Raw genomic sequence first — 14,684 nt, forward strand, 5'->3', positions numbered from 1 at the left:
AAGATTTGAGGGAGATACAGAATAAAAAGAAAAAAGTCTATTTTTTTGAGATTTTATTTACTTTTCTTTTATGCACATGGCTGTTTTGTTGGCATATATGTTTGTGAACCACATGTGTGCAGTGACTGCAGAAGTCAGAAGAGGATGTCAAATTCTCTGGAACCAGAGTTACAGATGGTTGTGAGTGGCCATGTGGGTACTGAGAACTGAACTGAGGTCCTCTGATCCATCTCTCTAGCCCCAAACCACACATTTGGAGAAAATATTTATAAACCACTTCATCTTCAAGAATTTGTATGAAAAACACACAAAGAACTCAACCCTGAAGAATAAGACAGCCAACAATTCAGCTCAAAAGGAGAGGGAATGTCCCAATAAACCTCTCACCAAAAAACAGTATAGGGATGAGAAACAAACATAGAGACGATGGTCCACTATGTCATAGTCCTACAGGAATTATGTAGTTAAATAACAATAAGCTGGCACCATATAACTGTGGGGATAGCTGAACTCAAAACACTGACAATGTCAAGTGCCAGTGAGGATGATTGCTGACAAGGGATGCTGGGTGACTTTATCCCAGACAACTCTGGAAGTTACTATGGCCAGGAACTCATTCCAGACTAGACTCTAGTCTGCCTGAAAAACCAAACTGAAATCTAGCTAGCTTCTATCCATGAAGAAGTTTGAAATAATTTGAGCCCCATGAATAAATGGAGTCTCTGATGCCAACTTCCTTCTGTATTCTTTCTGTTGAACAGGGTGCCTGGCACACAGCAAATGTACCTTGAGCTAATTAAACCAAGGTCTCTATATTAAGCAGTTATACTTGTAGCTAGTTTTGTAAAGTAGCCCAGTCAAGCCACAAACTCAAGATTTTCCTTCTTTGGACTCATGAGTACTGGGATTACAGATATGTACCACCAGACCTGACTTGGTACCCACTTTGAGGCATGTCCATCTTCACTCTCTTTTTGATGTACACATTAGCTTAAAAGAGCTTGTAGGACAGAATTCAGAGTTCTAGTGCTGCGTTGAAGAAAGTGAGCCAGTATCAGTATCCAAGTGCCCACACTTTCCCTGACTCATGGCTAATTTCTATTGAGTACCCAATTTTTCCATTTAATGATTACAACAGTCTTCAGTGGAAATTAATATTTCCATTTCAGAGAACAGTGAAATTTTGATTTCACCAAAGTAGTAACTAGCTTTGTGCTACCAAATGAAAGGCTAGGAGAGTCAGGTCTTGGGTCCAACTTTATTTAGTGGGCTCTGAAACTCCTGACTGTTCTATGATGTTAGAGTGATGGAGGACTCTCATTGGTTAATAAGAAACTGCCTTGGCTTCTTGATAGGGCAGAATTTAGATAGGTGGAGTAGACAGAACAGAATGCTGAGAAGAAGGGAAGTTAGTAAAACGCCATGCCTCTCCTCTCTGAGACAGTCGCCATGAAGCCAGCCACCAGGTCAGACATGCTGAATTTTTCCTGGTAAGCTACCACCTTGTGGTGCTACACAGATTATTAGAAATGGGGTAAGCAATATGTGAGAGTTAGCCAGTAAGAGGCTAGAGCTAATGGGCCAGGCAGTGTTTAAATGAATACAATTTGTGTGTTGTTATTTCGGGGCATAAGCTAGCCAGGCAGCCAGGAGCTGGGTGGCAGGTACACAGCCTACTCCCTTCACTACACTAGAGGACCTCCTAGTTTTCTGGGTTAGAATGTCTGTAATTTTTGGAATGAAAATGGGCTCTCTGTTATTTAAATAAGGACAGGGGCTGGTGTGATGACCCAGCCTGTAATTGTACATGCTGCCAAATTTGACACCCTGAGTTCCGGATAGAACCCACATGGTGGGAGAAAAGAACTTGTAGATGGAAGTTTCTGCCTTCCCAGTCCCGCAGCTGTTCAGTCCCAACAAAACACACAGAGGCTTACATCAGCTATAAACTGGTTGGCCTATTACTTACTTATTACCAACTTGCTCTTACAACTTAAATGAACTCATAACCCTTATCTATGGTTAGCCATGTGTTCTTGGTACCTTTTCTCAGTGCAGTGTTTCTATTCCTCTGCTTCTGGGTGGCGACCTGCAGACTGAGCCTTTCTTCTTCCCAGAATTCTCCTAGACTGGTTGCCCCCACCTTATACTTCCTACCTGGCTACTGGCCAATCAGTGCCTTATTAAACCAATTACATGTGACAAATCTTTACAGGGTACAAGAGCATTATCCCCCCGCAGCAGAACCAACTCCCACAAGGTCTTGCTGTGAGCATGCTTGTACCTGTACCCGCTCAGACACAATAAACCAACAAGAAGAAGCAAACATGTTGCTGCCTTGAATGGGGGGGTGTCAGGTGGGTTCACATCTGACCCCACAATGTCAGCAAAGGAAGGTACTGACGCCTCTGTCCCAGCTCAAGCACACTTGTGACACTGACCCTTCCTCAGAGTCCCTTCAAGAGAAGCATTGACCCTCAGAAAGTAACAGTGAGGAGGATCTTGAGACTAGAAACCAGGACTCTGATGCGGATCATCTGTGTCCTGCTTTAGACGACGATTTGCGGGCAAAACCTGCAAAGTTCTTTTTTGTGTTTGTGTCATGTGTTCCAGGAAGCAGAACTGGACCAAAACAAAGATTCTCACAGAGAGAAAGAGTTGGGGCCCAGTCTGTGAACCCCAAAGGAAAGGCTGGCAGGACTGGGTGACTGCCCTAAGTTCAATTCGTTCATTGCCTCAAGTGTCTTCGTGGCAGACTCTTAACCACTGCCATGAACACGGGAAAAACACATCTGCATATTCTTGACTTAAGTTTACTTTTTAAAAATAATTACTTTATTTTAAAATTATTACTGTTTCATTTTACTTTACGTGAATGTTTTGCCTACATGTATGTATGTGTTCCACAATGTGTGCATGGTGCCTGCAGAGGTCAGAAGTCACCACAGATGTCGCAGAACTGGAGTTAGGGATGGCTACAAGCTACCATGTGTGTGCTGGGAGCATCCCCAGGTCTTCTGCAAGAGCAGCAAAGTGCTTTTAACAGCTGAGCCCCAAATCAAGTTTTCCTAAAGAAATGCCAACTACTTATCCATCAGTCGATTCTCTTTTGGGTGGAAGGTGTTTTTCCCCAGAAGTGAAGTGAGGAGAGCATGGAACAAGGCCGAGGGGCAGGGCCAGCATATGGACTGTTTGGAAGTTCCTGTCGAGAAACGTCTTCCTCTTCAACATGGAAATCCTGAAGCTGACCAGATTCACTAGGCCTCGCCCCTCCCAGAGTAAGCAAAACCTCTGCTGAGAATCACTTTCAGAAGAGCTCAGCTTCAGCAAAGACTCAGACAGACCAGCTGCCTGGAAGAGGGTTTAGATCAGAGTCAAGAAAGGACACCCTCACCTGGAGAACTGCCTTCCAGCTGTGTGGTGTGTTCCAAGTTTCCCAGCTTTTGTGAGCCGTCAACCATGCTGGGATGGGGCCTTGGTAATGCAATTGATTTTGGGTCGTTTCTGTAAGTAACCCCTCGCCCATGCTTCTGTGAGTAATCCCAACAAAACACATCGGCTCCCCAAGTTAACTTTAGTGGTATCTGTGCTTTGGCCTATTGTGGGATTTCTGCTGGGGTGAGTAAGCTTGTGTTTTGTCTCCCCTGAAGTTTCGCCACACACACCTATGCTGATCAGTCACTTGCCTGTGTGGTGAAGGGGGAGGCAGGTCTCTGGCTTTGCGGTGTGGATCTGTCTGCCACGGAGCTGATTCTCCATGGAGTAGTTTGCCGCGACTCCCTGTCTGGGGCGGCCTCCTGGGAGTGGCAGTGCTGTCAGGCTCCAGAGCAGAGCGCAGCTCCCATTGTGTCATGGAACTTCCTGGCTGTAGGAAACTGTAATTCCAGATGGTCTGGTCCTGTAGAGCTGAGTCGGCCTTCTTGGTAATTCCAACAGTCAACTCTGCTGCTTTAATTACTACAACTTCCTTACCAACCCAGCTGGGGTCAGGTCTGTGCTTTACAAGGAAACCCTTTTCTACACGCCAGGGAGGGGTCCTCTGCAGTCTCAAATACAGCCCCGACAGAAATGAGAAGAGAAGCAGCCACCCATGAAGGAAGCACCATTCAGATTTCTTCTTGGCAAGTGAGGCTTTTGAGAGACAAGATGTAGCTATTGACATTTTTTGGGTCCATATGCAACTTTATGTGACAGTAGCAATGGCAAGAATTCTGAGGTAAATGGACATTAATGCCCTGGAGACTCTCATCTCACAAGGCTCAGAGATCAGCCTGAGAATGTTACGGGCTGGGCTCTCTTAACACCACCAGCCTGATGACTGATGACCAGCCGCCTCTCTCCTCTCTGTCCTAACACCACTGGCCTGATGCCCAGCTGCCTTTCCTCTCTGTTCTTCCTTGTTCACCTCCATTGCCCACCCGGCAACCCAGAACATGCTGGAGCAGACAGTCGAGGGACCCCTACAGCAGCAAAGTCAGCCGTCAGAGTGGCAAGGCTAAAAGATGTGTGGTAGTGGACATCCCCTAGAAGGGAGAATCCACTCGGTCAGCACAAGGAAAAGGAAAGCCTAAGAGTCAGGAGGGGGCTGATAGCAGAACTGCGGCCGGGAGCAGACTCTCCATTGCTCGGCAGGTTTAGATTATAGTTCTCTGTCATGTCTGTCTGCCTGCGCACCCTCCCCTGTGTGTGTGTGTGTGTGTGTGTGTGTGTGTGTGTGTGTGTCTCTGTGTGTGTGTGTGTGTGTGTCTGTGTGTGTCTCTGTGTGTGTGTGTCTGTCTGTGTGTGTGTCTGTGTGTGTGTCTCTGTGTGTGTTGTCTGTGTGTGTGGTCTTGTGTGGTGGTGTCTTTGTGTGTGTGTGTGTGTGCTCACGTGCATGTCAGAACGAGAGCTGAAAAGACCAGCGAGGTGTTTGAGTCTGAGCACATAGAGCAGGGTTCTCAGCCTTCCTAACGCTGCAACCCTTTAACACACAGTTCCTCACATTGTGATGAAACCCCCTGACCATAAAATTATTTTTGCTGCTACTTTGTAACTGTAATTTTGCTACTGTTAAGAACTATAATATAAATATCTACTTGTGGCTCCAAAAGGGTTGCAACCCGTTAAGAACTGCTGGAATAGAGGAGAACGTGCGACCCTGGCTCCCCACACAGGTGCTTCTCCCTGGCCGGAAGCCTGCTCCGTGGCAGCTCCCACCCATGCTTCTCTGATCCTGTATCCTGAGATGGCATCTAAAGATGCATAGCAGAGCTCTAATGTGTGGAAAGTTGCTCGTGGGGTTGCGGGTGTTGACAACCAGGATTTTAGGCCCACCTGTTTGATGCCTCCTCAGACAGCGTGGATGGGATAGCCTGTGGCTGCCCCCTTCTTCCCCTGCCACCAGATACTCAGAGAAAACTCAGTTCCTGACAGGAGGGGGCCTGGACTTTTGTCTTGGGTTTCGCCTGTTAGGTTTTATTACGCTCTGTTTTTCTTCAGCTTTCCCTCACAGTCAATTAGAGCATTTACCGGTGAATGTTTGTTTATATATGTCATGTAGCTGTCCCTTCAGGGGTGGCTCTCTGCAGTCTGAGGCAGGAGACTGTGTTTGTATTTCAAACTAAGTGGAACTGCCAACAACCCTCCCAGGCTGTGGGAAGTTACATGACTAGGGGTGCATGCAGGAGGCTCAGCCAGTGAAGGTGTTTGCTGCCTGCAAGCCTGGCAACCTGAACTGGGTCCCTGAAACCCATAAAAAGGTGGAAGGAAAGAACTGATTTCACCAAGTTGCCCTTTGACCTCTACATACATGGCTCTGGCACCCGTACCCCCCACCCCCACACATACATCAATAAATAAATAATTTAAAAGCCAAAATAAGTCTTAACAAAGAGAAAAATCGGTGCCAAGTTGGAAGAAGGAGCGGGTAAAGCCCTAGCTAACCGGTGTGTTGAGATTCAATCGCTTCTTAGTGACTCCGTGCCTGTCTGTGATCGTTTTTGGGGTCTGCTGTGTCTTCTATAGGAATAGTATCAGCGACCTTCAAAATGACTTGCCAGCTTGCCCCCTCCAGGAATCTGAAGACATAATTCTTTTCTTCTCCAAATTTCCCATCTCTAAGCCTTCTAATTCTCCTTCAAATTTTCATCTGTAAAGTTAATGCAATCCAATAAGAAAATAATGTGTTCTTGAGACGTTGACACGCTCAGAGCCATTTTATCCTGCCTAAAGCCTGGAAAGTTTGAATTTTTCTCCAGATAAAAAAATAGTAAGAAATAATAGAATAATTCACTGTACTGTAACAATTAAATCCAGCAATTGAACATCACGCATTGGTAAATACAATGCTCGCGACAGATGAAAGTCTCCCATGTACTTAGAGACAGAAACAAAGTTCTAAATCGAAAGCATCTATTCTCAACCACATCCCCAAATGTAAATAAGCATCCAAGCATGCGGCTACATATCTTCACAGAAGCAATTACAAACAAGCCTTATCATCAATCAGCCTAGGGAAAGTCTCCAGCACCCACAGTCCTATCTGCTCTGCCCCCTACTGGAGAGAATATGCAAGGCCGGCTACGTTATTTCTGATTAATTTTTTGGCATCATTTCTCCATGTCTGCTTTAGGAATGCAAGGCGTGAAATTTATAGTAGCAGGTTTGATATTCCATCTAGCCAAAATGATTCCACTACAAAGACTACCTTTGGTGGGATATTTTGGGTGGGCTCCCCCACCCCCTCAGGAACATAGAAGCAATCTCCTTCCTTTGGTGGCAGTCCCCGTCCAAATTCTTTTTAAGCTGTCCCGGCTCAGTCCGTGGCAGGAATAATTTCATGCTGAGGAAAACGTATTTAATCCACATCTTGTAAGAATAATTACTCAGTGTAATGCCACTTAAAATGTATTTTTATCTGCAAATGCTAATGACGCTACAAAAGTCTGAACCATCTTTTTCAAGAATTAGGATATTAAGGGTGTTTGCCTCCGACTCCCTTTCCTCCCTGAAGAAGAATCCAGAAGCCAGGGACTAATCTGTGAGTGGATCCTGTCAGCGGATCCTGTCAGCTTCCAGCTGGGTATGAGCCTGCTGCCTTTGAGGGAAATTTAACCACAGAGGCTTCTTCTGGGCCTCCTCAAGATCAGGACATGGAGTTTGAGGCTTCCTCAAGATGCTCCCTCCTCACCCAGGTCACCTGGAGGGCTGCTGGGAGGGAGTTTGGCCCGGGCCAACGCAGGCCACCTATGAGAACAGCCTGGCCGGGGTAGCAGGCTGCAGCCTTGGTCCTTAAGAATCTTATCTCTTTGATCATGGTGCACCCAAGTAGTAAAGGACCCACTGTCTTCTCTATTGTTCTGCCCAAGGCCCCAAGCAGTTAACAAAGAACGACCAGAGTCAGGGGAAAATGACTGCTTTGTTTGGAAGCTTCTTTGAACTCCTTTTTCATTTGGAAAGGTGGTAGAATTACAGCAAATGTCACAATTATCCAGGAGGCGCCAATCTCCTCTTTACCCAGCTCACGCCATGGAATGCCTCACACACTACCCAGAATCCACCCCGGCAAAGGCTCTCTATTCCCGCTGCTCCATCTCTCCAGTCTTCTGAGCTCTGTGGCGGGGTGCCTCTCTGTCTCTTTTCATCTTTCGTGATGTCAGAGCATCTGGACAGGCGCCGTCAAGTATTTTGTTGACTGTCTCTCGTTGGTGAGATGTTTTCTCACAGGCAATGAGTAGATATTTGGGGCTACGAATAATACAGAAGCAAGAGATTCTTTGTTGGTGTTCTGTGGAATCAGGGCCCGCTTTACAGCAAAGGGATATGTGCCAAGGCCACCTGAGGCCAGGGGCCCTTGAGGAACCCAAGTAATGGTTGTAAGGAGAGCTAGGTGTGAACCTGGGCCAGTGCCACACTTGGTGCCCCTCTTTATCTCCTTTCTCTGTTCCCATCGTGGCAAGTGGAGAAGTGGGAACATTTCTTTGCTGTGGGGAGACAACGCTGATTTTGTAAAGATCTGATGCCATTAAGACCATCAGAAAGCCAAGAAGCAGCGAAGGAAGGCAAGGCACTGAGGATGTGGGCATGAGCAGCAATGCACCCAAAGGAACATGCTGATGGCTGACCCTTTGTGAGTCTAGCATAGCCCTTTGTGGATTCACCCGGCTCTAGTCAGCCTGAGATTGAGATGCAGACATCTCAGTGGGTGGAAGCTAGTGAATGTGTGTTGAGGGCAATTGTTCAGAGCAATTAGAAAGGGTACAGGATTTCCTTGCTTGGGTAAGATTTGGTAGTGGTGATGGGGATCCTTCCCTGAGTATCTTTTAGACTTGCCTTTTCTCTTCCTTCCTTCCTTCCTGTCTTCCTGTCTTTCTTTCTCTTTTTCTTTTTCTTGTTCTTTTTCTTGGTGAATTTGTCTTTTTGTAGTCTTACTATATATACCGCTCCAGTCTAGCTGCTCTCTCTCTAGCTTTCTCTCTCTCTCTCTCCCTGTCTCTCACTCTCTCTCTCTCTCATCTCTCCTCCTCTCTCTTTCTCTCTCTCTCTATCTCTCTATCTCTCTCTCTCTCTCTGAGACAGGGCCTTCTCTGTTGTAGTAGTCCAGGCTGTCCTGGAACTTGCTTTGTAGACCAGGCTGGCTTAGAACTCACTGAGATCCTGCCTCTGCCTTCCAAGTGCTGGAATTAAAGGAATTTGTCACTACCTCCCAGCTAGACTTGCATTTTGCCTCTTTTTTCTCCTCCACCTCCTTGAAAGGTGACCTCATAGAGGCTAGAGTCTTTGTTTGGTGCCTCTGGTAGCTGCTGCTCGGGCCTGACTCATTGTAGGAGCTCAGAAAATGCTTATTAAAGAAATACATTACACAATGAGTGGATGAACGGAGTGCTGACTTTCAAACAGATCGGTGGGCAAAGCCACTCTTGGCTATTCAGAAATTTATGGCCCTTACCTCAGGCTGGTTGTGGGAACCAGCAAGGGCCATGTATACTGGACTTTGAGCTTCCTGCCCTGGGTGAACCCTGCACATATGTGAGGTATTGGGACAGAAGGGACTGTCCTTTGGGCAGGTCCTTAGCCCCGCAGAACCTATGTCATTTGTAGGGTGCTGAATAGTGCCAGCTGTATAGACAGCAAATCCTGGAACTGGGAAGAGGGACAGAGGACGGTCATGTGAGGTTTCCTCTGGCAGCCCATAGTTTCAGAAAACAAACATGGGGGAGGGTGGTCACGGGAATGCGATCATGTAGAATGAATCATAAACATGTGGTTTTCACACACATATGTATCCTCCCATGTGTGTGTATGTGTGTGTTTATCCTTACACACATGCAAGACTGTGACATGTCTCATTGAGATGGTTTTCATTTCTCATTTTCTCAGTGCTTTTGGTTACTCTTTCATGATTGCCAGTTATATATATAATTTCAACAACATTATTTATAGTTCTTATTGCAATTTAAGTTGAATCATTAGCAGTTTCCACATGAAGCTGGGGAGATGACACGGCTGGTAGAGCACTTGGCGCACACACACACACCTACACACATACACACCTACACACACACCTACACACACCTACACACACACACACCCACACACACACCCACACACACACACACACCGACACACACACCGACACACACCGACACACACACACCGACACACACAACCGACACACACACCGAACACACACACCGCACACAACCCACACACCACCGACACCACAGACACACCGACACACACCCACCACACACCAACCTACAGGACAACACAACACCCACACACCCACACACCGACAACAACAGACACACAGACACACAGACACACCGACACACAGACACCGACACACAGACACTCGACACACAGACACACCGACACACAGACACCGATCACACACCTCCCGACACACAGACACACCGACCACACACCGACACACACACACACCGACACACACACCGACACACTAACCGACACAAACCGACCACACACACCGACACACACACCGACACACAGACACACCGACACACACACACGCGACACACACACACACCACACCCACCACACCGACAAACAGACACCACCGACACACAGACACACCGACCACACAGACACCGACACACAGACACCGACACACAGACAGACCGACACACAGACACCGACACACACACCCGACACACAGGACACACCGACACACACACCGACACACACACCGACACACAGACACACCGACACACACACCGACAACACACACCGACACACACACACACCGACACACACACCGACACACACCGACACATCCGAACACACACACGACACACACCGACACACACACACACCGACACACACTCGAGGACACAGACACACGACACACACCGACAGACAGACACACCACACACACCGACACACACACACCGCCACACACACACACCGACACACACCGGAAAGACAGACACACCCCACACACCGACACACACACAACGACACACACACACACCGACACACACACCGACACACAGACACCACAACCGACACACAGACACACACACACAGACACACACACACACACCCACACACACACCCACACACACCCACACACCCACACACACACCCACACACACACACCCACACACATACACACCCACACACACACACCCACACACACACCGACACACACCTACACACATACACACCTACACACATACACACCTACACACACACCCACACACATACACACCTACACACATACACACCTACACACACACACACACCTACACACACACCTACACACATACACACCTACACACACACCTACACACACACCTACACACACACCTACACACATACACACCTACACACACACACCTACACCACACACACATGTGTCTTTCTCGATTGCTTTTCATCATATTATTTGAGACAGGATCGCTCACAGAACCCAGAGATCACCCATCTGATTAGAGTGGGCCAGCCAGACCCAGGCGGCCTCCTCGCTCTGCTTACCCAGCACTGACATCATACACACTGAACCCTTGTTCTGTTTTCATGAGACAGGGTCTCACTCTAATGCAGGGGGTCCTAGCCTAGCCTAGCCTCCAACTTTTGGTGATCCTCCTGCCTCCTCCCCCGTTCTGGGATTACAGTTGAGAAGTGCCACTCCTGGCTTGGCTGGATGGATAAGCTGTGGTGGTCTGCACTTACTGATCCCTTACAAGTCATTCTGGCATTAAGTTTCCCAAAGTCAGTATCTTTGAAACATATTTATCTTTACCATGAGCCTTAATAAAAAACAGACTCTATTCTTATTTTGAGTCAGTGTCCTTGCTATGTAGCCCAGGCTAGCTTCAAACTCACGATTCTTCTACTCCTGGTCTCCTGAGTGCTGGGATTACAGATATGTACCATCATGCTCTGAGAGAGGTAAATTCTATATTGCAATTTAATCTACACATTTAGATGTAACTATTACACCCACATTTAGTATGATGTCATACATACATTTGCATATGTACAGTGTGAACCTAATTTTATGAAATACCCCCTCCATGCTAGCTCAGGCATGTACTCTATTCATTAGGAAGACAGCTGTCAGCCCTGACTGTAGCTAACTTTATGATTGACAGCAGCTCCAGCTAGGCACAGCCTTGCGCACTGAGAGACTGTGCCCACCATGGCAGCTAAGTGCCCAGTTTAGCGTTTCATGTTCTGATTGCTCACAGGTAAACGGTGCAGTCAAAACCAGTCCTAGGAAATGACGGTGCTGCCTTACATCATAGCCAGCTGAGTAAGAACCACCACCAAGCACAACCCTCTCCATACAGAGTCACATTGTTTCTTACTGAGCTTTGGCTTTCTGTTCTTCCATATACAATTCTTTTTCAAAGATTTATTTCTATGTGTATGAATGCTTTGTCTGCATGTATGCAAGTGCGCCTTGTGCATGCCTGGTGTGGGTGTTAGAAGAAGGCATCAGATCCCAGGAATTGGAATTATGGACTGCTGCAACTTGCCAAGTGGGTGCTAGGAACCAAACCAAGGGCAAATGCTCTTAATTTCGGAGCCATCTCTCTGGAACTCTATCTATCTATCTATCTATCATCTATCTATCCATCCATCTATCCATCTATCATCTATCTATCCATCATCTATTTATTTACCCATCATCCATCTATCTATCTATCTATCTATCTATCTATCTATCATCGATCTATTTATCTATTCATCTATCATCTAGCTATCTATCCATCTATCAATCTATCTATCCATCTATCTATCAATCTATCCATTCATCTATCTATCATCTTTCCACCCATTTATCTTTCTTTCTTTTTAAAAAAACTTCCTTCTACCTGCCAATTTAAGTCTTCAACCAAAAGAACCCGAGTTTTTCGATGAGGGAACCACCTGCCACTTGATGAGAAATTCCTTAAAAGACACTTTAGTGCCTGTTTCTAGAGCAACTACGGAAGGTGCCTGGTCCTGTGTACTGGTGGGCTGATGGACAAGAGGGTGGACTGAACGGCACACCACAGCTCTAAATGATGCTAACACAAATGAAGGGGGGGGGTTGGAGAGGCAGCAAAGATGAAGGAACTTGGTGGTTGTTTTGCTTTGTTCTTAATTTTTTGGGTTTTTTTTAGGGGAGATGCTGCAGGGTGAGGGACAGATATGGAAGGACTGGGAGGTGAGCAGGATTGGGGTGCATGATGTGAAATTCCCAAAAGATCAATAAAGAATTATGTTAAAAATGCTATTAATACAACAATCTCAAAATATTTCCTTTCTACTTTCAAAGCTGATCTGGAGGGAAGACACAGTAAGATGATTTGGGTCCTCAAAATCTCAGTGTTTCCACTCTTGCAGATTTGAGGTTCAAGACTTGGTACACAAGCATCTTGTCTTCCACGATACTTCCGGGTGCCATGATGTAAGTCCCAGGGAGTGGGCAGCTCATGGGGTCAAGAAGTCTGGTCTAATTCCCCAAACAGTGCTCTCTTGAGGCTTTAGCACAGACTCACAAAGGAGCAACACCTACAGTGTTGAGGCTACTTCCAGTGGGTCAGCTATGGAAGGGAATGAATATTTTGTTTAGTTGAAGGAAACCTAAAATTTCCACTTTAACAGATTTCCTTACAAAATAATTCCTTTACGGCACGTTGCCTTAGATTTCTGTCCCTCCCAATCCTGCAGCCGTCCAGTCCCAAAGAAACACACAGAAGTCTACATTAATTATAAACTGGTTGGCTTATTAGCTCAGGCTTCTTATTAACTCATATCTTACATCTTAACCCACAATTCTTGTCTGTGTTAGCCACATGGCTTGGTACCTTTTTATCAGCAAGGCATTCTCATCTTGCTTCTTCTGTGTCTGGGTTACAAATGCAGACTGAGTCTTTCCTCTTCCCAGAATTCTCCTGTTCTTGTCGCCTTGCCTATATTTCCTGCCTGGCTACTGGCCAATCAGCATTTTATTAAAGACATACAGCTGACAAATCTTTACAGGTTACAAGATCATTGTCCCACAGCAAAGGCAATACTTCCAAATAGAATGTTGACTTTGATTAAAAAGGACAAAATTCATAATGTATATTATCAGTTTATAATATGTAACATATACTGACATAAAGATTTGATTCCAGGGCTGGGGCAGCGGGGAGCCAGTGGAGCTGTATTATGTTTTGATCTAGTGTATGTCTCTTCTCTAACAAGACCTACAGCAGACAGAAATTCTAAATAACTGTTATGAGAGAATGGGCTCTTGGCTTTTTAATAATATTTTTTATTACACCCGAATTTAAGATCCACCGTATCCTCATGTCACGGCACATGTTAGATGCTGTAAGCTGAGCACTGGGGAGGAATGCAGGCCCGATCCACACCCTGGTCTGTTGACCATTTTCTCAAAATGAGGCAATCTCAGTAACTCACAATTTTAAATGGCTTCAAAACATCTTCATGACTGAAAATTAGTCTGCATCCGTAACACATTGGTTCTGTCAAAAAGAAATTCAGTGAATTGCTTGTTGGCTTCACAGCCTTGGTTTGAGGCCCTCTATCTGCCCTTCCCACCAACCAGCATTTATTTTTTAACAGCATGAGTTAATCCTTCTAACACATGTTGTGTTGGTGAAGTTATTTTTCTTCTGAAACAAAACAGTCCTTTCAAGATATACCCAGGTCAGCATGCTTTCCTATACCCAGGTGAGCAGACTGTATGCATGCTTTCCCATACCCAGGTGAGCACACTGCACTACTCCCCGGCCTTTGAGAGATATCATCCATGCTGATCCAAATCAAACAGGCCTACAGAGTCCTGACAATGACGTCTTCATTGAGCATGAGCGCAGCTAAGCCGCCACTCCTTGTTTGCTCTGCAGTTCTGTGCCAAGATCTTGGCTTTTAATGTTCCCAGCATCCTTGGAAACATCACTTGTTTGGCATATAAGCTTAAAAATGGTTTTGCATCTACAATAAAGTATGAGGATAACTGAAAATAGTGTGACTCTCTTAGGGGTCTGTCTGTCTGCAATCTCTTAGGCCTGTCTGCTGCAATCTCTTAGGGTCTGTCTGCAATCTCTTAAGGTTCTGTCTGCCTGCAATCTCTTAGGGTCTGTCTGCAATCTCTTAGGGGTCTGTCTGCAATCTTTTAGGGGTCTGTCTGCAATCTCTTAGAGGTCTGTTTGCAATTTCTTAAGGGTCTGTCTGTCTGC

The sequence above is a fragment of the Arvicola amphibius genome, chromosome 13, assembly GCF_903992535.2.
Source record: "Arvicola amphibius chromosome 13, mArvAmp1.2, whole genome shotgun sequence".
Lineage (NCBI taxonomy): Eukaryota > Metazoa > Chordata > Mammalia > Rodentia > Cricetidae > Arvicola > Arvicola amphibius.